The sequence below is a fragment of the Diabrotica virgifera genome, chromosome 9 (assembly GCF_917563875.1).
Source record: "Diabrotica virgifera virgifera chromosome 9, PGI_DIABVI_V3a".
NCBI classification, from domain to species: domain Eukaryota; kingdom Metazoa; phylum Arthropoda; class Insecta; order Coleoptera; family Chrysomelidae; genus Diabrotica; species Diabrotica virgifera.
Window position 1 is genome coordinate 61,509,843 of NC_065451.1, and position 26,780 is coordinate 61,536,622.

The 26,780-nt window shown below is 32.2% G+C and overlaps 1 long non-coding RNA gene across 1 annotated transcript; it reads left to right on the forward strand.

The window, feature by feature from the left end:
• Positions 1-343: 343 nt before the first annotated feature.
• LOC126891381 (uncharacterized) lies at positions 344-12,928 on the forward strand. The gene is made up of 2 exons (XR_007700497.1): positions 344-1,425; positions 12,048-12,928. It is a non-coding gene; the product is annotated as an uncharacterized LOC126891381 (long non-coding RNA).
• Positions 12,929-26,780: the final 13,852 nt, after the last annotated feature.

Below are 26,780 nucleotides of genomic sequence, written 5' to 3' on the forward strand. Positions count from 1 at the left end.
AAATTGAGATACTGTTGCGTTTTGGAATATATACAGAGTTGCGATAAAGTATGGAACCAAGCAAATATCTTTGAAACGAAAAGAACAATTTATGAAACTTTGCATGCAAGTACAGATGCAAGTACAAGGCATCAGATGCCATATTTTTTGTTACTACTCCACTTCCGGTTTCACCGGAAATACCCTTAACTTATTTACTTTAAATGTGACACCCTGTATATTTTTGCATATTTTTAAAGAACTTATTCTGTTTAATTCAGACATACCAAGTTTGGAGGAAAAAATTATTAAAACAAGAAATAAATCTCTTTACAGTTAAAAAATAGGTTAATGTTACGTATGAATGAATTAAAAATAACAAGTTCTTTTAAAATCCGCAAAAATATAGGGGAGGAGGGGGCTAGTTGTAACAATTTTCATAAAATCAAATATATCTTGACAGCGATTTTCCCAATTATCACCAATTAAACACTCAACGCTAGTTTAACTCTTTCTGAATCAAATTGAACTGAAAAAAAGTTAAAAAGTCTGGTATTTTTTAATCAACTAGCGTTTTATCGAAAAAAGTGCATTGTTACAACTTACCCCGCGCTTGGGGCTAGTTGCAACATCTATTGGGGCAGGTTGTAACAGTACGATAATTTGAATTTTTTGGTATATTTCGAAGAAAATAAGAACGTTACTCCTTTTGAAAGATGTTGCTCGACTTAAGAACGTGGCTTCCGGTGTTCCTAAATATAAATGTAGATTTCTACGCATAACATTTTGAACCCAATCTGGAGAAACTCTATAATTTTAATACCAATAAGAAGGAAGTTGCTTAGCACTGAGTTTCACGGCACATTGGTAAAACAGTTTTCGCATCTTCATGGGAATTAATCCAAAATATATTTCAGTTCAGTTAAGAATATACGAAGCCATATTACAACATGTTACAACAAGTCCCAACGTTTTATTACAACATACCCCGTAGCACACTTTTGTATATTTATTAAAATAACTGTAAAAATATCTTCCTAATCGTAAAATTGTTAAGCAACATCAAAGTATGATTAAATTTAGAAAAGAAATAAACACCGAAAGTTTCATTTCCGTTTAAAACAATAGCAATAACCAAAATTTTATGAGTGTCAAATTTTATATTAACTCATCCAATTGAAAATCGTGCACAAAACTACTATGTATTTGCAACTATGGGAGAATGACTGGCTAGACGGTGTCATTTGCAGGGCGATAAGAGAATAAGATTGAGCCAGCTAAATTAGTTAAAAACGGTCAAATAACCTATGAAAAATCCGTGTTACTACTTACCCCTGTTACAACAAGCCCCTTGTTCCCCTACAGAGTGTCCCATTTAAATTAAATAAGTAAAGGGTATTTCGGGTGAAAACGGAAGTGGAGTAGTAACAAAAAATATGGCAACATGTAACAAAATAAGAAAACTTCTGTTGGAGTGAAAGCAAAAAGAAAGATATACTCCAACAGAAGTAAGGAAAAAGAATCGACTGAAGAAAAGAACTGGTATAAAAATGAAGAGAGAGAGTGGGGTGTGTGTAAAGAAAAGGGTGTAGTGGCTTCTACGTTGAGAAGCCGCAATAAGAAAATACTACTAAAGTGCAGTTGTACTGAAGAAAGGGGAATTAGAAGGGATAATAAGTAGACGTGGGAAGAGACAGAGGCAAACTGAATAGAGTTGGCTAGCTATAGATGCAAGAGAGCAACTTGACACTCAAGGATGGATACGGCTCGTTTGCATGCCTGTCGAAGAACAGTAGCTCTATATAGATAGTAATGATGACTAGAAGATGAAATAATAAAATAAGAATAAGGTACTGAAAAGGAAGGAGATGAATAATGACTAAAAACGAACAAAATAAATAAAACTAACTAATCATGGGCGCCATGAAAATGATCTTCGATCATTCTCCCAGGTATCTTATGCTGCTGTCAAATATTAAATATATCAAACCTGTAATAACAAACATAAAGGAATAATAAAATTCATGATATACAAAATAAATAAATATTTATTAAAATAATTACTAGATTTTTAACAATCTCTGAGTTAAGCAAGTTCATATTATGCTGTGACTCTAACATGACATAAGTTATACAAGAAGATATATATATTTTAAAGATAACAACAATAATGTTATCTGTTACAAACTTAAATATAAGTACCTCTTACTAACATATAGGGTACAAAATTACATAAGTCTTCTACCAAATGGTTATAGTACGCCCGCTACGTACAACTAAAGGAAACCGACGAAGATGAAAATAATACAAATAAATAGGCCCAAGCCTCACTAAGAGAAAATACAATACTGAATAAAGCAAAAATTAAATATACAAATGAATAAACGTTATAGAAGTGAAGTTAAGAAAAATACCGACAAAATGACCTAAATTAACCGAGCAAATGCAATGAAATAAAGTAACGACGAAGTAACCGAACAAACGAAATAAAGCGAATAAATACAATATTTGGGAAACAAGCAAGTAATGTTACAAAATAAATTTACCCGAATTACATAAACCAATATCAAAGCAATAATAAAGTATTAAAAACCTAATTTTCTCTAGGCTTATTCCTGTGCACAAGAAGTTACCGTAGATACAAAGTTTGGGAACCAAATAATCTAATATACAAATACATATGTCAAAAAAAAACAGAGGTAACCTAAATCTGGAAAAAAAACATAGTGTATTTAACAGATAGTCTGAAATATAAAAAACCAATAGTTACTAAAACTCCTCACTAAATGTTCCCAAACGAGGTTGCAGTTGCATCCTAGAAAATGAGCATCACTATGATGCACCTCCATGCCCCCCCGTAGGCCCAGGTGGCAGGACGAAAAGGAGCTGGAATGTCCCCCAAAAAGCTTGTTCCCAAAACATACTCCCAGTTTGACTTGGCCGGTGGCTGCGAGGTTGACAGGTTGGTGTTGGTGGTTAGTACCGTAAATGGCGGTTAATTTCTTCGAAATTAATTTTTATTTCAACTAAGTTTGGAAGTATAGTAAAAAGTTACCACCACTTGTTTCCTGGAGTACGGGTTTCCTGGAGTAAGGATGGGATATAGTTGGATAGTAGGATATAGTAGGATAAGGTTGGCACCACGCATTGGGCAGCCAGTGTAACAAAATGAACTTCTGTTGGAGTGATATACTTTATGTATATGGAGTGATAGCCCCACGTTGGGCGCCAATGTAACAAAACTACTACTTTGCAGTAGTATTTGTTGAACTAAAATGATAAGATGAAATGAATGAAGGAGGGTGATGAACTGATAATGGAAGTATGGAAAGACAGAGGCAAACTGAATAGAGTTGGCTAGCTATAGATGCAAGAGAGCAACTTGACACTCAAGGATGGATACGGCTCGTTTGCATGCCTGTCGAAGAACAGTAGCTCAACCTAAAGAGAGATGATGACTAGAAAAAGGGAAATCTTTTAAGATAAAAATATATGTTCAGAAAATAAATTAGATAAATATAATAATATAATAAAAATAGAAGAATATAAAAGATAAATAAAATAGACTGAATTATGGGCGCCAGAAGTTGGAATGGACCAAACTTCCAGGTATCTTACACTGCTGTTAAATAGTAAATATATTAAATTCAAAAATGGGAAAAAAAAATAATTGATATACAAAACAAATAAATATTTATTAAATATAACTACTTAGATTTTTGACAACCTCTGAGTTAGAAAAATACAAACTATGTAACTCTAAAATGACAATGGGAAATAATTACCTATAGTAATATAAATATAATCTATAGTTACATTAGTAATGGAGTAGCTCTTATATGGAGCATACCCCCAACTTACATATACTAGGTTAAATAACAACCTTCACCAAATAATTGTACGATTGCAATACGTACAGCAACGTTAAACCCTATAGAACTAATGAACCAGAATATAATTAAGGGAGGATTATTCACAATGAATAATTTCCGTAACTCTCAAAGAGTTAAATAGGCACTAGCCTCATTAAGGTGAACCTACGGTCTACTTGATATATAAAAATCAGTTGCTTCGACACGTAGTCACTAAAAAATATAACAAGTAAAATGGATAGCTATTCAAAGGGAATAGCGTCCAAAGATATAATTAGAAATTGATTAAATGAATTTAAGTAAAGTTAAGCAAATAAGTTAAATAATTATGATTGACTAAAGAAAGATTAAAGTTATATGAATAAGTTAATAAATTAAGCAAATTAAGAGGACAAAGTATATAAATTTAAATTGATAAGTGGAGACAAGCAAGGTTAGTACTAAAAATATAAAGTTAATTAAGTAAATAAATGGTACAAGTAAATTTCAGGTAATATATAAAGGTAAAGAGAATCTCTTATGGGGAAAAGATGATCTGAGCTCAAACCTCTTTGACCAGAGAGTTTACTGGTTTGGGGAACACTATCAACTATTATAGATATATAAAAACAATATGCAACTTAAATATTGAAACAAAATATGTGCGATAAACTATAAAACTTAATCATCAAAATAAATGTCCCGAGTCTTATACAAAAAATGAATGTGGTGTAATAGTGGAAGTGACAATCACTAGCAGATACTAAGTGTCCCAAAACAAACCCTAAATGGTCCCCGAGAGTGTCCTTGCTACGGATTCCAAAATCCCTGGTAGGCGAATTAGCACAGGGATGGTGCTAGCTTGTACCAATTAATATACCGATGCCCTTCTGGGGTGCAGAGGGCAGGATACAAAGTAGGTATGTGGGAGGTTCTCCAGGCTGGTCTCCAAATGACCTGGCTTGGCGTAGAACGGTTGCTCCCAGTTGTGAGGGGAGCTGACGGACTGGTTACAGTTTAAGATTTCCCCCAAGTGGCTAAAAACAAACATGTCCCGTTTTAGTTTCAATGTCAGAATCTAAGGAAAGGTCAAAGAGCCAAAGGAAAAGAAATGAGATATTTTTTTTTCAGAATGAACAACAAAAAGATCATTAGCAAAAACAATGATGGATTTGACCTTGATTCACATTACACACATTAATTTGGGATTTAACTTTAAATTCAATATTTAATGCAGAATATGATTTTTATCTGAAAAATATGTCTATAAAGGGTATTTTTTTTTATTATTAAAAATGGTATGGGATAATGTAATGTGTTGTAAATTTTAAGAAAAATACTGGCTTTTGGAACGAATTTAAGGTGGCTAGAATACACACAATCTAATAGAATAGAGAATAATGAATGTAATCTGTAAAATTTGAATTCAATATTATGAGGTTGACATAACCACACAAATCAAATGATATAATTTACAGGATATGTGACAAGATAATCTTCATCTGAGTGTATATTTTCGAACTATGGATATAATTAAAGATACTAAATTCAAAGAACAACTTCGATTCATACATTTACAGAAATAAATTCAATAGGAATTTAATATGACATGAGAGCGGCCATATTCGTTCCTTTTTCTCAAACTTTTTTTAAGAGTAAAAAAATTTACCGGATGCCATTACTTCCAATTCCTCCGGGATCTCCCAAAACTTAGTCTCCTAGCTTCTCCAAAGCACCACCAATAATTTGCCACTAAATATCACTTATAAAAGCTTGAAACTATTGTATTAAAATTTCCGTCCTTTTCAATCAGTCATCCGCCACTTTTCCGTTCTAGCGTACCAAGCGAAGTGTCAATTATTTCCCGTCGTTAGACGAGGAGCCTCACAGAACGAAACTCACATGACAGCGAATGGTGTCTAATACCAACTGAAGTACTTGTGCCAACTAATAGTTAAGTATGACGTCAGTCAAAGATTTATTTTAGTTAGATCTTATTATTTTTAAGTATAATTTAATGACAAACCGTTATTAAAATTTAAATAAAATAACTATAAAGATAATTAAAGTTAACGGACTGTTATATTCCCCTTCTACTCGGAGAAAAAAATTTTAAGCAAAAATTTTTTTTTTTTTAATTCAAAATATTAATAACCAAGTGGTAATAATCTATCATTCTACGTTGACCCGCAAGATTACAAGTAACCACAAATTAGGGATCAGGGAAAGAAGGATGATTACTACACCAAAACTATGAATCGGAAAAGATGACTCGAAGTCATATTAAAATGTCATCGACATTTTGTCTGCAAACCAAAACATAAGCTAAATAATGTACTAAAGTTCATAATGACAAATAAATGTCGAATTGGCACTAAGTCCAAAATTGAACTATCCATGGACATCAAATTTAAAAAGGGTATATCCAAGGACGAACAACCAGGCAAAGGTATGAGCCAATTCGCACCATAAACCAAATAAATATACTAAAGTAAGACAAAAGAAATCAACAACTGAAATAAGTGAAGAATGGAACACTTCATCCAAAATTGAACTACCAATGGACACCAGATTCGTAATAGCATATCCAGAGAAGAACAATCAGGAATATTTATGGAACAATTCTCACCAGTGCCAAATAATACAAATAGTAAGCATATCAAAGTTATCCAAAAACTCATTAATCAAAATAAATGTGGAATCGGACACTTAATCCAAAGTCGGACTATCAATGGACACCAGATTCATAAAGCATATCCACAGAAGGACGACCAGGAAGATTTATGGACCAATTCACACCAATACTAAATCACATAAATTAATTAGGCCTATGTACAACCACAACCGGTAATACGAGCCTATACAACCAAATAAACAAAATAAGTGAGGACTCGGACGCTTTATCCAAAATCGGACTATCAATGGACACCAGATTTATAGGAGCATATCCAAAGAAGAACGATCAGGAAGATTTGTGTACCAATTCTCACTAATACTAAATAAATTAAATTAGGTCCATCGACTCAAGTAAGTCGTTGACTAACTAAAATTGGTCCGTGCTGTTGTTCACTAGCTATGGCTATAGCTGATAACGTACCAATTGTAATAAAAAAAAATCTAAAAGGTGAACTGACAAGGTCTATGACACCATGATAAATGATAGAAAAAAAATATGACAAGAACGAGCAACCAATTTGGAATAAAACTGTAGATTCATACGTTCTCGCATACATAGAATTATCCAGGAAATATTCCTGAATCTCAACAACAAACTAATGCCTCAGGAAAGAAGAGGAAATCTACTAAAATAAGCAATTCATTTGTCCAAACACCTCAAATACTAAAAGGAACCTACTACCTATGAAGTACGGGACATAATGTAAACTAAATATTCCCTATCAAATGCTAAAAATGTAACTGGAATGATTGGAATAATTACACAAGGATGGTCAGGACATGTGGCCAACATTTCCTGACCAGAAATATTTTGATGAATAAACATCTGCGTACTCTGCTATGAAAACATAGGTTACGAAATCGGATAGCAGTGATCAGTTGCTGAATTTCGAACCCACGCATTCACTAGGTTACCTAGGAACCCAAATTACAGAGCATTGGCAGACTAGTTCTTAAGAAGAAATCCATACATACATCAGAATTCCAAACTAATTCCAGAATCATACTGTGTAGGGCATAAGGATATAAATTATTATAAAGTATTTAGGATATCTGTGACAAATGTTGATAAAGTAAACCAATATAAAATTAAGAACCACCCCATCTTTCCAATATGGCAAATCTAATAACAAGATAAAAATATGATCAAAAAAAAATTAGTAAGTAATCAAATATTCCAAATAATATAACGCATAACCTGAGATATGGTAGTGTAACATAGTTCCATCATAATATCCATATTAAACAAGAGTACTTGTATGAGCTTTCCTATCCAACTATATAAATACATAATAAGTTAACAACCCTACTAACTTAGGGGTTAGGTGTGCAAAACTAGACAAAAATACAAGTGAAGTTCTTATTAATTGTATAATCCTACTGACAGGATCAGCAATTAATAATATTGACTCATAATAATAATTAAAATGCACCATACCTAATACCAAAAAAAAATAAACTCATACATAAAGTACTACATAATAATTAAATTAATAAGTAATAAATAAAAGTCATCAAAACTAAGCCAAAGATGAAATCAAGCAATGTACATAGGTACCTGCATTATCAGATGGAAAAAAAAATTAGACTAAAATTTCTAACCATACTAAAGATTGAGCTAAGCTAAAGACAAACAGAAGAAGAGATTAGCTTGAACAACACTGTTAAGGTAATCTTCTTCTGAAGATTGTTCTATAACTTAATAGCAAAATAGAATCAATGTTTCCTAACTAATAAAGAATTTATATTTAAATCTCAACCTAAAGTATCTGATTTATATAAGCATTAAGTATACTATGGTACCCACATTGATATAATATTATTATCAACAATAATAAAACTAGAAACTGAGGTGGATAATGGAACTACTTTACTATACAATAATTATAATTGTTATGTTTAACACTACCAATTAAAGAAAAATAATTTGGATGACCATCTGTAATCATCCGAACCATGCGAATTCAACGTATCATGTGTAGAAGCTAATGTTCTGGACTGATATTGCTTTGTGGTGTGTGCCTGTCTTACCAAACAATCCAAATATCAAAAATAACAAATATAAAATATAATCTAAAGTTTGTAAGACAAATATACATATGGAGAAAATATTAGCGACACACCAACAAATAAAAAATGCCAGCAAATATATAAAAATAATCAAATCAATAGCATAAATAAAATACCTAAATACTGAAAATGATTTCTAGTTATGTGTAAAATATAACCACACTAGAAAAAAAAATATGCATATATTCAACGATTAATTGTACGCGCAAACGCACTACCATTGGTAGAAGGAATAAAAATTTAACTAATAGAACATAATGTCAGTTATGTATACTCAATCTAAATACATAAATAAGTTTCCAATAAAAATACAAAATCCAAACTAACATATGAGCTGTACCACTAAAACTAAAAATGAGGTATCGAAATAAACTAATCAAAACCAAAAGCAGCATAAGTCTACCTGTTTAGTATTCGTAAACTTTTAAAGACCAAAAATAAATCAGAAGTAACATGTATACAAAGATATCAAAAAGTTAATAAAACAGAAAATTCCAATAAAAGAAAATTGAACTAACAGAACTACTGTCTTAAAACCATAAACGGTTGGCACCACGCATTGGGCAGCCAGTGTAACAAAATGAACTTCTGTTGGAGTGATATACTTTATGTATATGGAGTGATATTACCACGTTGGGCGCCAGTGTAACAAAATGAACTTCTGTTGGAGTGATATACTCCAACAGAAGTAAGGAAAAAAAATAAAGAAGAAAAGAACTGGTATAAAAATGAAGAGAGAGAGTGGGGTGTGTGTAAAGAAAAGGGTGTAGTGGCTTCTACGTTGAGAAGCCGCAATAAGAAAATACTACTAAAGTGCAGTTGTACTGAAGAAAGGGGAATTAGAAGGGATAATAAGTAGACGTGGGAAGAGACAGAGGCAAACTGAATAGAGTTGGCTAGCTATAGATGCAAGAGAGCAACTTGACACTCAAGGATGGATACGGCTCGTTTGCATGCCTGTCGAAGAACAGTAGCTCTATATAGATAGTAATGATGACTAGAAGATGAAATAATAAAATAAGAATAAGGTACTGAAAAGGAAGGAGATGAATAATGACTAAAAACGAACAAAATAAATAAAACTAACTAATCATGGGCGCCATGAAAATGATCTTCGATCATTCTCCCAGGTATCTTATACTGCTGTCAAATATTAAATATATCAAACCTGTAATAACAAACATAAAGGAATAATAAAATTCATGATATACAAAATAAATAAATATTTATTAAAATAATTACTAGATTTTTGACAACCTCTGAGTTAGAAAAATACAAACTATGTAACTCTAAAATGACAATGGGAAATAATTACCTATAGTAATATAAATATAATCTATAGTTACATTAGTAATGGAGTAGCTCTTATATGGAGCATACCCCCAACTTACATATACTAGGTTAAATAACAACCTTCACCAAATAATTGTACGATTGCAATACGTACAGCAACGTTAAACCCTATAGAACTAATGAACCAGAATATAATTAAGGGAGGATTATTCACAATGAATAATTTCCGTAACTCTCAAAGAGTTAAATAGGCACTAGCCTCATTAAGGTGAACCTACGGTCTACTTGATATATAAAAATCAGTTGCTTCGACACGTAGTCACTAAAAAATATAACAAGTAAAATGGATAGCTATTCAAAGGGAATAGCGTCCAAAGATATAATTAGAAATTGATTAAATGAATTTAAGTAAAGTTAAGCAAATAAGTTAAATAATTATGATTGACTAAAGAAAGATTAAAGTTATATGAATAAGTTAATAAATTAAGCAAATTAAGAGGACAAAGTATATAAATTTAAATTGATAAGTGGAGACAAGCAAGGTTAGTACTAAAAATATAAAGTTAATTAAGTAAATAAATGGTACAAGTAAATTTCAGGTAATATATAAAGGTAAAGAGAATCTCTTATTGGGAAAAGATGATCTGAGCTCAAACCTCTTTGACCAGAGAGTTTACTGGTTTGGGGAACACTATCAACTATTATAGATATATAAAAACAATATGCAACTTAAATATTGAAACAAAATATGTGCGATAAACTATAAAACTTAATCATCAAAATAAATGTCCCGAGTCTTATACAAAAAATGAATGTGGTGTAATAGTGGAAGTGACAATCACTAGCAGATACTAAGTGTCCCAAAACAAACCCTAAATGGTCCCCGAGAGTGTCCTTGCTACGGATTCCAAAATCCCTGGTAGGCGAATTAGCACAGGGATGGTGCTAGCTTGTACCAATTAATATACCGATGCCCTTCTGGGGTGCAGAGGGCAGGATACAAAGTAGGTATGTGGGAGGTTCTCCAGGCTGGTCTCCAAATGACCTGGCTTGGCGTAGAACGGTTGCTCCCAGTTGTGAGGGGAGCTGACGGACTGGTTACAGTTTAAGATTTCCCCCAAGTGGCTAAAAACAAACATGTCCCGTTTTAGTTTCAATGTCAGAATCTAAGGAAAGGTCAAAGAGCCAAAGGAAAAGAAATGAGATATTTTTTTTTCAGAATGAACAACAAAAAGATCATTAGCAAAAACAATGATGGATTTGACCTTGATTCACATTACACACATTAATTTGGGATTTAACTTTAAATTCAATATTTAATACAGAATATGATTTTTATCTGAAAAATATGTCTATAAAGGGTATTTTTTTTTATTATTAAAAATGGTATGGGATAATGTAATGTGTTGTAAATTTTAAGAAAAATACTGGCTTTTGGAACGAATTTAAGGTGGCTAGAATACACACAATCTAATAGAATAGAGAATAATGAATGTAATCTGTAAAATTTGAATTCAATATTATGAGGTTGACATAACCACACAAATCAAATGATATAATTTACAGGATATGTGACAAGATAATCTTCATCTGAGTGTATATTTTCGAACTATGGATATAATTAAAGATACTAAATTCAAAGAACAACTTCGATTCATACATTTACAGAAATAAATTCAATAGGAATTTAATATGACATGAGAGCGGCCATATTCGTTCCTTTTTCTCAAACTTTTTTTAAGAGTAAAAAAATTTACCGGATGCCATTACTTCCAATTCCTCCGGGATCTCCCAAAACTTAGTCTCCTAGCTTCTCCAAAGCACCACCAATAATTTGCCACTAAATATCACTTATAAAAGCTTGAAACTATTGTATTAAAATTTCCGTCCTTTTCAATCAGTCATCCGCCACTTTTCCGTTCTAGCGTACCAAGCGAAGTGTCAATTATTTCCCGTCGTTAGACGAGGAGCCTCACAGAACGAAACTCACATGACAGCGAATGGTGTCTAATACCAACTGAAGTACTTGTGCCAACTAATAGTTAAGTATGACGTCAGTCAAAGATTTATTTTAGTTAGATCTTATTATTTTTAAGTATAATTTAATGACAAACCGTTATTAAAATTTAAATAAAATAACTATAAAGATAATTAAAGTTAACGGACTGTTATAAACAGATGCCTTTTGCGTCAGTGTACATGCATGCAAAGTTTCATAAATATTGTTCTTTTCGTTTCAAAGATATTTGCTTGGTTCCATACTTTATCCCAACCCAGGATAGCATTAACGAACTTCTCAACCTTAACATTCTAAGCACATTGCTTATTTCTTACCCACACGCTGAATCTTATTTTAATCGAAAAAATATGATGCTAAAGCCGGACTCAAACGACTCGTGTACTTGGCGAATAATCGTCACTTGCGTATACTGGCAATGCTGTGTGAGTGGGTTACTAGTACAATTATTATACTATTTGTCCAACACTAATAATATTAATGTTAATACTACTATTAATTGACAAAGAATTGTACTAGTAACCCTCCCAAAAGTAATAGTAAGTATCGCAAGTAACGATTATTCGCCAAGTACACGAGTCGTTTGAGCCCGGCGTAACACAAATACAGTAAAATGCGTACCCAAAGTTTACCACGGGATCCTGCTCGATTATAACAATTTTTCAACAAATAAAAAAATTACACCAATTTAATCTTTTGTTTATACTAAAGCAGGTTCCCGTGGTAAATTTTGGGTAAACTTTTAACTGCAGTGTTGTAGCATCCATATACTTTCGATTAAAACAAAATTCAGCTTGTGATAAAGAATATGATAGTCAATCTAATATTGAAAGATCAGTAACATTCATGGAACTAGAAGAAATAAGCAATATTTATACGTTTTTTAATAAGGTTTTATATGCTTTAATTTTGTTTTTAATATCCATTTGTCTCTTAGATATAAGATACATTGCCAAATATGAATCATATAGTACAAAGATCAATAACTAGAGGTAACATAATATAATATTTGAGATCATTCTCTGTAATAAATTGTTTAAAAATCTATACTTTTGTACGTTTGTTTAATACCTACTTCTGAAACCCTTTACTGAGATGAAAAATCCCTAGAGGAGAAGGAGAATAGAACTGATAAGAAAAAAAATAGTCTGAAAGCTTTACATATGAATTTTTTTAGCTAGACTTTTTAAGTAGATCTCCATTTAACACGTTCAGTGCCCGTCGCGCACGAGTAGCGTCACGAATGTTTTATCAAAGGTACCGATGACGCATAAGTGGCGTCAGACTAACTGGCACCGAATGTGTTAACAATACTGCTTAAAGTTATGCCCAAAAGAGAGCCACGAAAAAAAATTAATAAATTGTAAAACTTACACCTGTGCATCTTTTGTATAGACGTTAACGTTCAGTCAAAAAATGAAAAACCTAGAGTAGTTCAAGCCACTAATAATTGACCCAGAGGAATTTTATTGGAACCCTTCATATCGAATAAACTTTGATAATGTACCGAATAAAAAAAGCTAATAAAAATAAGTAAAACTAGATGACTAGAACTATATGTAAATATACTAGCTGTATATCAATATTAAAGTATCCTTCTTAAAAGCAGCTATTGCTAGATTTAGGACACCTTGTGGAAAATATCAAATGAAATTTCATGGTGTAAATACCAAGCAAGTTACAAAGAGGACAACTTAAGGACACCTCAAACTGTCGTTTTTTAAGCAGTCTGTTATCCATATTAGACTGTGCGCATGCCTGTAAAATGCGATTATCTAAAAATGATCCAATTTATTATCCTTAATGCGAAATAGCAACAAATACCAAAAATGAGGCATCTTCTTATTATAATATTTTTGATTTTGGCAGCTAGAGCAATAATCAGTACACTTCAATCCGTGCTTAATGCAATCACATCACCCTGTATGGTGGTAAAAAAGCAATGGAGTAGATGTGAATGGACCGAGGTATATTTAAGTTTCAGAAAAGAAACGTGCAAAAACAAATTTTAATTTAACCATGCTCACACCGACTTATTTTGCAGCCACTCAGCAATACTTTAAGGTATAGTACAGGGGTGGCCAAGCTCCTTGATAGCCAGAGCCACTTTTCACAAGTTAAAATTTTTCGCGAGCCGCAATTAAAAACCTATTCAAAAAGTATGTAAAGGAGGTATGTACAATGTTTTTTAACATAACTTTTATTTATTGAAAACAGAAATAAAATTACGAAATATTAAAACTTAATTACATTTGTTTTCCTCCTTCTTCTTCTCGTTGTCCTTATGCCCAATAAGAGAGTCGAGCTTTGCTATCACCTATCCATCATTTACCCATTTCTTCCACGCCTTCCGGTCTTCTTCCCATTTCCTTCACCTGTTGCGCTGTTTTCCGTCTCTTGGTTCCGATTTCCTGGATTTGTTCCATCCACCCCTTTCTAGGTGTTCCATCCACCCATTTCTCCTTCTTCTTTCCCCTGTCTCTTGGCATCTGTCACCTTCTTTACTAGTCTGTTCTCGTTCATTCTAGTTATATGTCCAAACCAAGTCAGGTTTCTCTTTTCAATTTTTTTCTCTATTGGTCCCTGTCTTAGCATGTTTCTAATGTTTTCGTTCCTTTCCCTGTGGAACATTTGTTTTCCTTCTTTTGGTAATTCTTTAAAATTTGGTGAATAATTTGTGGTAGCACTTCTCAGTAATTCTTTCAGATGCTGGTTAGCTAATACTGATATGTGTTAGGATTTCACTTTAAAATGGAATTAAATGGTCCATACGTTGTTTCTAATACGGAAATAATTCGACAAGCATCCTTTTTTAATTTAGAGTATGTACTTCGATTTTGGTAAAAATTTATAAAATTCGGTAATCGGCGTCAACTTATAGTTTTATATTCGAGCTTGATCTTCTTGCGTCTCTATTAATTTTAATTCTCCAGATGTTGTTTGGGTCATATTATGGTAATAAAAAATTCACCTTATGGATCATGTTTTTTTTTTAGTGAATTTGATGGCCTTGGCCGAGCCAATTAGCCAGACATTTTGTTATTTTAAAAACAAACAAATTTGATTTTTCAATCAGAGGAATTTTTTCTGTATTCTAACTCTACATACATAACAAACTAACATTATTATCTACAATTATTATCTAAATAATACTCTGTTTTGGTTGTTCATTTTTTTTTGTAAATTTTTGTTTTTTTTGTATTTTTTTTGCATTTTTTTTATATTGTTAATTTGTTTTTTTTTTATTAATTTTTTTATTGTTATTTTTTATAAATTGTTTTTTTTTACTACGCTAAGACGTAAACCCGATTCATCCTCGCGGAGGTTTACATCTTCTTAGTTTTTTTTTTGCATTTTTTATTTTTTTTGCTTTTTTTTGCATTTTTTATTTTTTTTTTGTTTTTTCTTTTCTTTTCTTTTTCTCTTTTTTTTTGTTCTTTTCTTTTTTCAATTATAATATACAATAATTACTTAAATCTACAGGATTTAAAACAAAATAACAACAAAACAAACATGTTTGTTTTGTTTTAACAAACATGCCTGCTTTGTTTTAACAAAATTTCTTAAATACAGGGTAAATTTTATTGCTACAATCTATATTTACAATTTTTGATATGGACCATGTTTATTTCAAATTAATTCAGAAAAAAATGAAGAGACGATTTAAAATATTTGAAGTCTTGAAATCAATTTTGAACTTCGGTTTTTTTATTTACTCCTTAAGTTTTTCTAGTTTAATATTGTAACAATTTTTTTAAGTCCAGTAAAATGACTAAATATACAAATCGGTCGGGAGTGAGCTGATTACTGACTTTTTTGTCTTGCCACTCTTAATATCCTTTCGCGCCATTTTCGATTTGTCATATTCACTCTTAGCTTGGATGGAAATGGAATTTGTTATAAAGTTGCATTTGGTCTTTCATATTTGTTGTCAGTAATTTAAAAAAACATTCTGAAACACACATGGAACGATAATAATTTTTTTAAATAATAATACAAAATTGAAAAGGATCTCGGGTAGATTTATCGAGAGCCACAAGTAATTCTTCAAAGAGCCGCATGTGGCTCGCGAGCCACAGTTTGGCCACCCCTGGTATAGTACTTAGTTCAGTGATGGCTTGGTAATGAATTAAACCCAAAAGAATGGGACCGGAAATAGTTATTTACGTACCAAGTCAGTAAAGTAACTCTTTATAGAATGAGTCTGATATTACGAGCAGACGGAGCGAAGCGAGCGAGGCGAGTAACAGACGAGTTCGATAAAGAGTATTTACTGACGTGGTGCATACACAATTTTATCGCCAATCAAAAAAACATTAAAACTAATAAAAAAAGAGTGTGTGTACTTTGTACGCACGTAAGAAGTTATACTTATATTATTATTATTTCAACGAAATTAATATATTTTAAACAGATTAATTGTATTTTTGTTTAAAAATTACTAATTTTAATACTTAAAATAAAATACCAAAAATTAAATATAACGTTTAATAGTTACGTCATTGTTTATGAAGTGCAGCCTCCCGCAGTTGCTTTTCCCTTGATGAATCGTGTAAACTCTAAATAAATATATTTACTAACAAATTATTAGTAAATATCTGTCACCGTCCTATATATAATCGAATTAACAAAAACAGAATTTCATACTTTATTTGCATTAATACATAACTTAAAATATTTAAGAATTTTTTAGATTTTAGACGAAATAAAAATTTCGTATGACAGTAATGACAGAATGGTTTTGAATAATGGCCGTTTCGATGTTTAATCGATAGTTGTTATCAATGTTGAATACCTAATTACTAAATCTGTAAAGTTTTGATTTATGACTAAGTTTTCAATCTAATGGCATATAAAACAACATAATGTTACTCTACATCCCACCAGACTGAAACCAATGGGAACCTTCTCTGGTTAGACCTCCTAGGCTTCTACAATTTGCAAGCCATAACGGGTGCTGAGACTAAGGAAGATGAGGGAATTTTACAATTTATAATTCACGTCCCATCTGCTCAGCGCGGTAAAGTTCCAACGACAATGGTTCCCTTCGTACTCGAATCGGAGTGAACATGTAAATCAAAAATGAATAACCATTTTCAATTTCGTTGCAATACGAACTACAGACGCATCATTATTACAGTTCAATCAGAAAGTGCAGCAAGCACCTCTACCGGTTTCGAAACTTATTAGTCTCTCATCAGGAGGCACATATGCTGCTCTCTCTGAACCAACTAGGACAAACCCCGGCGTGCAGTCACGGATTGCAACGAACGAAATGGCATAGATGCCCTAGCGGCAACTGCTAGCAAAAGACTAAGTTTTCAATCTAATGGCATATAAAACAACATAATGTTACTCTACATCCCACCAGACTGAAACCAATGGGAACCTTCTCTGGTTACACCTCCGAGGCTTTTACAAATTGCAAGCCATAACGGATGCTGAGAATAAGGAAGATGAGGGAATTTTACAATTTATAATTCACGTCCCATCATATTCCCTCATCTTCCTTAGTATCAGCATCCGTTATGGCTTGCAAATTGTAGAAGCCTCGGAGGTGTAACCAGAGAAGGTTCCCATTGGTTTCAGTCTGGTAGGATGTAGAGTAAACATTATGTTGTTTTATATGCCATTAGATTGAAAACTTAGTCTTTTGCTAGCAGTTGCCGCTAGGGCATCTATTCCATTTCGTTCGTTGCAATCCGTGACTGCACGCCGGGGTTTGTCCTAGTTGGTTCAGAGAGAGCAGTATATGTACCTCCTGATGAGAGACTAATAAGTTTCGAAACCGCTGCACTTTCTGATTGAACTGGAATAATAATGCGGCTGTAGTTTCGTATTGCAACGAAATTGAAAATGGTTATTCATTTTTGATTTTGATTTATGTTTTATGAATATATTAATTGCAAAAACTACAGAATTTAACTTTCTGACATAAATTTAATTTATAATGACGTAAAGTTTGTACAATATTTTTAATAATTAAAGTAGATAAATTTTAAGTTCACTCAAATCAATAATCGATTATTATTGTCATCGACCACTTACATTCAATCTCAGTTAATTTGATTATTAATCGCGGCAGGTAAAGTAAAATTCTTCTTTCAGTACAATAAAATGTTACTTTACTGCCGCAAATGAGGACAAATGAGTACAATAATGAATGACTTTAGTGACGGTTGGCGATAAATGTAAATACAAGTTTAGAGCCAATACACCGATATGCTCTTTCGTGATAGTCAATTTAAAAAAAAATAGATGTAAGTATGTGAAAGAATGTTTCAAGTTCATGTGGTGGCCTTAAATATGGTTTGAAGTATACTGGTTACTGATCTAGCTACCACGAGCAAACTTGAAGTAATTCACAAAGCAATATTATTAATATCCAAGAAGAAAATACTGATACTTCTACTAAATTTGATGAAATTGATTTAGAATTAGATGATAAAAATTTAGGAAGTCATTTTCGACTTCAAATAAATAATGATTTTTAATTCAATTCTATAACTTAAATCTAATACTAATTGCTAATTGAGGCGCTCTGAGCAACAGTGGCCTAACCCCAAGAACGAAATTTTGAGATAAATGCAATATTTGCATTCATATTTCCATTATGCTTATGCATAATGCAATAGAGCAATAGTAGCAATACAAATTATGTAGCGCCATTTAGCCAAATATGGAGGTAGGTTGTGTAGACTCTTGTTAATCCGAAGATTTAATGTTGCTGCTTTTATTGATATAAGTATAATCTAAAAATGCTCAATTCGTGGCTTAGGCAACTGTTGCTCTGAGCGCCTCAATTGTGTTATAAAAAAAATTAAAAAAAAAATTAATTTGTCTAATCAAAGGCTGTTTAAATATGAAATGAGAATACCAGATCCGTAAATCTGAAAAACTCTACCGTAGAACCAAATTATGGGTATATCCTTAATGTCTGCCTTTTACAAATTTATAAGGCAAGCAGATGACGAATAAAGGAGACGAAAGGGTCCCTAAAATATGAAGTCACATTCCGTCCATTCCTCTAGGAAAAAATTCCAACGAAAGTTGCCGCAGGGCCGCCGCTAAGGTGTTGGCCGCCCGTGTGCAACTTAATATTTGCCGGCCCCCTTCCAAAACTTTAAAAGTATGTACATACTAGTATTTAAAGAAATGTGCAGAAGATGCATTACAATAATAATTTGTAAATAGATAAATACTTGAACAGTTAGATTAATATACACGATCCAACGTCCATTATATGTACATCCTAATTTAAACTTCCTTTTTATTAAAGTAAACCGTGAATAATATAACATAAACAATAAACACATAAATAAACGAACTTTTCTGGTTTTCATTTCGGGAAACATTTTGACAATGTCTTTGTCTTTATTATCTAACGTCGCACACACTTCATGTTCGGTAGATAAGATTTCTAAAGCAGAAAGTCTATCTTGCTTCATTTATAAAATAATTTTTAAGAATTTTAAATTTTAAAAACGACCGCTCACCTGTAGCTACAGTTTCGGGTAGGTAGTCCTGTCGCCAGTGGGGGTACAACGGCCTCCTTAATTCAGATGGACTTACCCAAGTTTTTTTTATGTATTTTGACCCGTAGAACACGAATTTTTTGGGTAACAGTCGATCCGGATGTCGATAAAATTGTTATAAACAAAGAACTTGAGGAATCACATAACAGCGGTTTTTGGCAAAACAAAACATTTTTTTTGTATTTTTTGGGTTATTCTAAACAATAAATGTTTTTACAAGTTTTTTTGTAGGATGCATAGTTTTCGACATAAACGCGGTTGAACTTTAAAAAATCGAAAAATTTCAATTTTTGAACTCGAATAACTTTTGACTAAAAAAGAAAATAGCAATTCTGCTTAACGTATTTGAAAGTTCAAGCCAAATTATATCGGTTTTGATTACTTGCATTGCTAAAAATTTATTTTTTTATTGTTAAATTAAGCTATAAACACGTAGTGTTTCCCGTGGAAATACATGCGTTTTAACGCATGCTACGTAGAAATAGCCTTGCTTGCACTTGTACATACTCTACCTACTCGTTCGATTTTAAATGGGAGATCATTGAAAACATCACTCAAACACTATGTGTTTATAGCTTTGATTAGCAATAAAAAAATAAATTTTTAGCAATGCAAATAATCAAAACCGATATAATTTGACTTGAACTTTGAAATACGATAAGCAGAATTGCTATTTTCTTTTTTAATCAGAAGTTATTCGGGTTCAAAAATTGCAATTTTTCGATTTTTTTAAGTTCAACCGCGTTTATCTCGAAAACTGTGCAACCTACGAAAAAAATTGTAAGTACATTTTTTGCTTAAAATGACCCAAAAAATACAAAAAAAATGTTTTGTTTTGCGAGAAATCGCGGTTATGCAATTCCTCAAATTCTTTGTTTATAACAATCTTATCGACATCCGGATCAATTGTTACCCAAAAAATTCGTGTTCTACGGGTCAAAATACATAAAAAAAATTAGGTAAGTCCATCTGAATTAAGGAGGCCGTTGTACCCCCCCTGGCGACAGGACTAAGGGGTAGAGTTAGGAATTATACGTATCTACGATTATAGTTAAGTTTGGAAATTATATAAGATTATTCTCATGAATGTACTCAAGAATATCACTAGGAATTTTTTCTGTGGTAAAATATGGTTGAATTTCTTCATATAAATCGATTGCACTAATGTCAGTCTCTGAGTTGTTTATGTCTGTAAGGGCTTTATACACTTTCTCACAATTGTTTTTTAAGATAATCATTGTTTTTAAATTTGGTTATGCCATATATTACACTAAAAATATCTGTGTGCCGTTAAAGTACTTAATTTGAACTTTTCTTCAATTGCTGTTATAGCAACATCCAAAATCATAAAATAAAAATTTATTTCAAATGAGAATTCTAGAGATAAAATAGGTTCATCAGTTCATTCATACTCAAAATGCATTTCTCTTCTAATTCTTTGGGTATAGGAAATAGGAAAATCTTCTGTAATGTCAGCTTTTGTAGATATATCTCCGGATTCGATTACAAAATTTTGAAATGATCGTCAGAACGTTTAGGTATGAAATTTTTTTTTAAATTATTCAGTACATCAAGTGAAGATTTTTATGTCAAATTTTGGACGTTGGAGGATTTTGCTAATCTCGTTTATTATACTTAAAATATCTTGCCACATCACAACAGAACACACGAATTTGAATTTCTAAATTCATATCCCTTTAGTTATCATTTTGCAATTCTTCTAAAGCACCATATATTTTACTTATCTGTGTTTTTAATGGTGCGAATGGTGTCCGACAATACTTTTAATGTCAACTTTGGAAGGTGCTTTAAAATAATGTTCCATCTAATATCCGAAGAACAAAAAACTACATGTAGTTCCTGTACCTACAGTATTAAAAAATTCCACTGTCTTAAAACTTAAGTTTACTGCATCATTCACTACCAGATTTAAACTATGTGCAGAACAGGGAATAAAAAATGCTCGAGAATATTTCTCTAGATTTTTTTTCTGCAATCCAATGTGTCTACCACGTATATTGGCTTCATTATCGTAACGCTGTTCACCTAACTTATCCATATTTATATTTTAATCCTTCAAGTTTATTCTCTATAAATTCAAAGAGACCTTGTCAAGTTACGTCAGTTACAGGCGAAATAAAAAGTCCAAGAAGTATTTAAATATCCGAACTGGTATTGAAGTTGAAACACATCTTACTACAATAATTGTTATTTGTTCTACGTGCGTTATATTTGGGCTACAATCTAATATAATAGAAATATATTTAGATTCGCGAAAAAAAGCACCATAAAAATGATAAATGAAACGCATTTTAGTATTAACATGTAATAATATTAAATATTGTTTGGAATATTAGAGTTTAGAATTAGAATGATCTGAATCATTAGGTACTATTTAATTATTTGAATTTATTTTCGTAAAAAAAAAGTATTATCATCAGTGGCCTGCTTTTGGCCGCCCCTATTGTTGGCCGCCCGTGTGCGATGCACACTTTGCACACATAGTAGCGGCCGCCCTGAAACTCAGAAAATGAAAGACAGCTTATGTTTCATTTCGGTTCAGAGATGATCAAGCATCCCCTTACGTACGTTTCGGTATCGCCAGACCTCATCAGAAGGACTATATGATCAGCTCTGAATCGAAATGAAACCAAACTGTCTATTTAAGCAGAATTATAGAAATAATTCGCGTTTTGGACGCTGTAGTGACATCTATTAACGAAATGAGAAGTCTCAGATCTGTAAATCTGAAAACCTTGGAACCTTGGAACCTATTTCTAGGTACATTCCTAATTTCTGCCTTTTACAATTTAAAAGGCAATTAGAAGACGAATAAAGAAGATGAAACGGACTCTACAATATGCGGTCACATTCCGTCACTTCAATCTAGGAAAATATTCCAACGAAAGGTGGTTTCGTGTGGACACAATATTAATAAACTGAGAAAATGGAAACATTGAAAAAATTAAAAAAGAAATACATTTGAACTTTGAAAAATATAAAGAATCAGATAAACAAGTTTGGTGCAGTAACAATGCAAAAAAATAGTCAGTGTATACAAGGTGTTTGGGAACGAATGGGCCATCGCTTAATAGTAGATTCCTGAGGTTAAAATAGGTCGATTTTAGCTAACTTACTTCAGTACGAAAGTGGATTATAACCGAAATACAGGGTGTCAAAGTTAAATTTTTATTTTATTTATTCTTGAATATTTCCTGGCAGGCATGGGATAACACACGAAATTTGACAAGCGGGGATTTTTTGAGACGAGAAATCTAAATTCGCCACCAAAAATGATGTATTTCCCAGAGGGCGCCACATAAGTCTTTCAGCGCTCATTTTTTATTACCCACTCTACATACTTTTTGAATCGAAACTTTTATTTTCTTTATATTCTTACTTAAAAAAGGTTGACATAAATATGAGAACTTACACAATTATGGTTTCAAGTTTATTTTTCGGGTCTAACTAAAATGATAATATATGTAAAAAATTATGTTGCATCGCAGATTTAAAATGCGTTTATTTCGTAAACGGTTGAGTTTAGCCATTATAGTATATTTTTTTAAAAGGTAAAGTTTTCAATCCTATTAGCAACATTAATAATAAGTATTGAAAAATATTAAAAATATTACTAAAAGATTTTTAAATTCAAAACTTATTGATCCATTTCCCTGGTGACACCTCCAAGGCTTCTACAATATGCAAGCCAGATGGATGCTGCAGCGAAGACAAAATGGAAGGAATTGTACACTATGCTTGAGTAGAGAGTAGCAGGCCTAGGCCTCTCCGATGATGACTCCAATAAAAGTCGAAAATCGTGGATTCAGAGTGCTGGACTGCGCTCCCTATTCTAAGTAAAAAATAAGATTGGTTTGCCTTCGCATTGCAACTGAATAACAATGGTGTACATTTTTATTTTTATAGATATCATTATCCAAAACCTTTCGGTCCCGCTGAATCAAAAGACTTCTATCAGAAATTCATGTTTTAATACCATTAATAAATTCAAAAATAAATACACTTCACTTCTTCTTCACTTAATCATTCCAATTCCCAATTCGCACTAAATTTATCTAATAACATATCTTCTATTAATCTCCCATCTTTTTCCCAAAATACATCATCTACATTTTCTTTCCCTAATTTTTCAGATAAGGAACGTTCAGATCATCTTCACATTCTTAAATCAATAAAAAACAAAATAAAATCCAACAATTTGATCATCAGCAAGGCAGATAAAGGAAACTGCTTGGTCATTATGGACCACACACTCTATAATGACAAAGTCATTGCCTTCCTCTCTAGCAACAACTTTACACTGCTGTCTGAAGATCCCACTAAAAAGTTCATCAATAAACTTAAAGACAACTTGAAGCATTTTGCAGAATTTTTTCAGAACAATTTGCTCCTTATTATAAAATAACCCGTTGACACCCAGACTGCATGGTTTACCTAAGATACATAAAGAGGGCATTCCTATTCGTACAGTTGTGAGCTTCATAAACACCCCAGTCTCTATTCTTTCCAAATTTATACTGAACTTCATCAATACTTTGACGAACTTCACCCCTCGTTTTTCAGTCAAAAGCACTAGTCATCTAGTCAACAAACTCCAACAAATACTGATGGCTTAGCCATGGGTAGTTGTCTATCCCCTCTCTTAGCTGATATTTTCATGGATCATCTAGAATCCACACAGATCATGAAAAATCCGGAGATTCTACACTGGTTTCGTTATGTGGATGACTGTTTGTTATTCATAGCCGGGAATTCTAATTCAGCTGATTCACTTCTTTCTAAAATCAACCAAATCCACCCTAATATTAAGTTCACTATGGAACTAGAATCATCCCAATCTATTAATTTTCCTGACCTCACTATCACCAGATTAAATGACCATTTCGATTTCAGTATCTATAGGAAACCAACACAGACGGATCATGTCATACCGCTCTCATCTAATCACCCTTTTTCACACAAATATTCAGCATTTCACAGTTTCATGCATCGTTTGGAAACTACCCCTCTATCACAATCCAATTAAAATAAAGAATTGAACATTCTTAAACAAATAGCTTTCAGTAATGGTTACGAACCTAACATCATAGACAAGCTTATCCATAAGAGACAACTAAGAGTCTTGAGAGAGGCTGCGTTCCCCAGGTATTTGACCACCAAACCCATTTACACTTCTTTACCATACCATCATGAACGTTTGTCTGGAGATATTAGAGATATCATTAAAAGATCAGTTGATAACATTCAAATTTCATTCAAAGTAACAGGTAATTTAGGACAGTGTCTCTCCAACTCCAAAGACCCTATTAACTACATGAATCGTAGTGTTGTCTATAAATTACAATGCTCTGATTGTGATGCTACATATATAGGGAGAACTTGTAGGTCACTCGCCTCCCGTTCCCTTGAACATACTAAAAGAGAAAATACATCAACCTTCTCTCAACATCTTAAACAAAATAACCATACTCTTAGTATCCCGGACAACGTATCTCTATTACACAACATCCCCGAGAAGAACTTTTTGAGATTGGACCTATACGAGTACCTTGAAATAGTCAAAGAGTGACAGAGAAGTCCGAATTGTGTTAATCGCATGTGTCTTTCAATCGTGACTTTCAACCCTTACATCGTCAACTCTTTTCATAAATTACATTATAAATCTCTTTCTCATATTATCTTTGCTTCCCCTAATTATTTTCATCTATATTAATACTGTTCTCATTTCTTTATTATTTCTTTCTATCTTCATTTACACTTTCAGACATTCCACTCAATTTTCGATAATCATATAATCCTTTCTTCAAAAAAAATTTTTTTTCTCCCAAATAATTCATTTTAACGATATTTACAACATCTATTTGTCACAACTTTTGCACAACTATATCTAGTCAGTATTTCTCCCATACTCTTCACAACATCTTTGTCAACCTGGTCTTCGTTTAGTTTCCAATCATAACCATTTCACTTTCTCAACTCATTCATCCAACAATACATACAATATTTCAATCAAATTTCTCACATTAAATTATTCTATCAGCCCACCTTCTACTCACATCATCAGGTTTGTTTGGTCGTTGGGTCTCTTGAGTTCCCAGTCTCTCAATAATTATCATCATTAATTGTCATAATTGTGATATCAAAAAATTTTTTTATCCACAACGTCATTTATCTATCAACCGTTCTTTTATTCTGTTTTACCTTTTAATTTAATCAAACTAAACACATTTTAAAAAAAATTTTCCCATTTAATCAATAATTTTACTTAACACCTAACTTCGTCTGACCTCACGTTAGACATAGCTTAGATACTTTTATCCAATTTTATTAATTTTTCTTTGCCCTAGATGTTATTTTACATAAAAGGACAGAATAAAGAAATTCGGACTAAGCTTTAAAACAATCTTTTCAGTCATTTAAATTGGTGTTGATGAATCCATCTATATCCTATTAACTATAAAAAAGTTTTTTTGCATTTACAATATTCCTCAGCATTTGATATCACAACCCCTATTCACTTGTCTCATCTTCATGCAGCCTTTTTTATCAACCATCATTTGTGTTGGTTCACAAATATTAATTATCTAATTTTAACACAAACCGCAAAACATGCCACCTGTATTTTGGTTTGCCTATCTTCACTTCATCAATTTATATACACCTCAATGATGATTTTGGAATTTTAAATTCGCCCATTATTTTATAAATCTTAGATAATTTATTCGCACTAAGTTCTTGTAATTTTATAATTCCAACACACTGATGTTAGCTGTTATCATTGCTTGTACCATAAATAACTTTAAATTTAGTAGCTGCGTAACCAAAATTTCATAAAACTTCAATCATTGACAATTATCGTCCTGACATCAGATAGATTCGCTTTTGAAGTCTCATCTATTAGTTGCCTGCCACCTCTTATAACAGAATGACCTAGTTACCTTTTGTCCCACTTACAACGTGTGGGAGTCATATGTTGCCCTAGGGCCGTATCCTTAAGAATTTTATCCATCCTTTGGATTATTCGATGTTTTCATTTATATAAGACTTTTGTCTGTTTTTTGAAAGGCTTTTGAAATTTGTATTTTTTGGTTGGCTCACCATGTTCTTGTAAGTATAACCAAACTTTCCTTTTAGCTTGGTCATCATTTTAACTTTGACATTTGCTTATTTAATGTGGTTATACTTATTTTAGGTAACACTGATAATGCTCTTGTTACAGAGCGAAAACGTTTTGTTCATATGTTTGTAGCCCTTTAGGGCTTTTTAAACTAATATACCTTTTACCAAGAAGAAATTTTTTTTTATTAATTTTTTTTTAATTTTTTATTAAATTTTATT